The following is a 2,185-nucleotide window of genomic DNA, read 5'->3' on the forward strand; positions in this document are numbered from 1 at the left end:
TTCGCTGATGATGCCTTTTTAATGGGTTTTGTTGAGGACAGAGTCGCCCTGATTCTTATCTAAATTTCTTAATATTACCAGTTTCTCTTTTGCATGTTTTTCAAAACCTTTCGACAATCCCATTAAGGGTGAAACAGACTGTTACGATTACTTTGATTGTAGTGGTTTCATTTGCTTAAGTATAATATACAGTATATAGATTTTAATATTTTATAATATATACATATATATATATATATATAATATTTTAATAATATATACAGTATATAGATTTTAATATTTTCGAAATAATTACTTTTTTATTTTACTCCCATCCAGCCTTCAATACCATCCTTCAGTAATAAATTTATTGAGTTCCATTAAGGATAGGGGATCTCCTGACCAGTGGCGGCTCGCCATATGGGACTGCGGGACTGCAACGCCCCAACATTTTTGTGCATATGTGAATTATATTACATATACATAGTTTTGCCATATTTTTTTTTTAATTTATTTCGCTTAAAGAATTAAAAACTCTTAATATTAATTTTTTTTGTAAAAAAAAAATTTGTATGACAAAAATTAATTGGCAACTCTGGGTCTGCAAATTTTGCAGGTTCGGTGTTGCTTGTTCTTTTTTTATGACGTAGGTTTTTCAGAAAAAAAGTTTTCTAGCATCACTGAACAAGCGCTGTAGGGACTGCAAATAGAACAGACCCTGGTCAGGGATTCCAACTTTGGTTCTCTTAAATCTTTAGGGTAAGCGTGTGGAAGCTATCGGTGATTAGGTGAAGAGATCGTAGGTGGTGCTCTTTCACAATTCGCCCTGTTGGTCAACTCAACTGGATGAGGACGTCATGAAACGTCACACAGGTTGGAATAGACAATTATAAACGAGGAAGCACGGGGTGGAAATGCACTGAAAAACACCTGAAAGAAATTGTCTCCCATTTATTCATTTGTTGTTCAATTTCAACAAATTTGCTATCGTTGGAAAGCACAAGCATAGATTTAACCAACTAAGTTAATATCAAGTCCTATCATAGTACTAGCTCCACCTGGTGGCCACCTAAACTTGACCAAATTCAAGCCATTATCAAAAGTTTACTTTAAATCAGGGGTCACCAACCTTTTTTGCATGCGGGCCATTTTGGAACTAAGGAGAACTGTGGCGGGCCGCACTAATAAAATTTTAGGTATAGGTTGACTCTTATGCTAGAGAAGAACGCATTTCGTACCCAGTATCCAGCGTTACATGTTGTTCATATTTATGTTAGAATACCGCAGCAACAAAACTAATCGAACAACGCTAATGCCAGGCCAAGCTCCTTCTACAACACTTTTGACTTTTTTAACAATGCCTAATAAACGAGGCCACTTGTTTTGCGCACTTATAACGAGGCGAGCGGTTTCATCAGAATATTCATCGCAAGAGTGGTGTTGTCACTTCGCTTCACTAAAGATATCTTGCAATTAACAATTTCAGTAAACAAGGAAATGTTTGACACATCGCAATACAGGCAACAATAGTGACCTGCAAACATATCAGCGAAAAATAGGCTCCAATAACAGGAAAAAAGAAACCAGGCATCATGAAACAAACGCTTGTGGAAATCATCGAAAAATCGTAATTCTGCTAAAAAAGCAATGAGTTGGTTTTTCATCCTTTTTTTGAGAGTCTATAAAACCGTCCTTCTTTTATTATAGACAACTGTCGCTTGCGGTGCTTATCAGCGTTGCACAAATGCCTGTTTCTTTTGTTAATACATTTAAGAAATATAACCGTCTTTGTTCAAGCGTGGCAAGAATTTGTTGATTAACAACATTTCGCAGTAGGCTACTTGCTTCGGCAGTACATATGCTAAAATTGAAGAGCGATACAGAGAAGATTAGTACGGCCCCTGCGCAAGGATGACACGCAAAATCGTGAAGCGTTCCATATTTCTTTAAAAACAAAAAACATTTTGCAGTAGGCCTACTAAGCTAAATATTTTCATTATACAATCAGAAAAAGTCTTTAAATTTATATATAATATTTTGTCAATTTATTATAAATTGAATTGGTAGGCTACACCGACCTATTTTGCCAACAAAAACTTGCATAAAGAGAACACTGCTCGAGAAACACAATAACGTTGAAACGCACACTAGTGTTTACATGACATTTTCAAACTTAAAATAAGCAACCTTATGCTCACAGACAATT

General features: G+C 35.5%; 1 non-coding gene across 1 annotated transcript; it reads left to right on the forward strand.

The window, feature by feature from the left end:
* The first annotated feature begins 1,816 nt into the window (after window positions 1–1,816).
* Window positions 1,817–1,925, forward strand: LOC145767667 (U6 spliceosomal RNA). The gene has a single exon (XR_014288836.1). It is a non-coding gene; the product is annotated as a U6 spliceosomal RNA (small nuclear RNA).
* Window positions 1,926–2,185: the final 260 nt, after the last annotated feature.

Source organism: Aplidium turbinatum, chromosome 3, assembly GCF_918807975.1.
Source record: "Aplidium turbinatum chromosome 3, kaAplTurb1.1, whole genome shotgun sequence".
NCBI classification, from domain to species: Eukaryota; Metazoa; Chordata; class Ascidiacea; order Aplousobranchia; family Polyclinidae; genus Aplidium; species Aplidium turbinatum.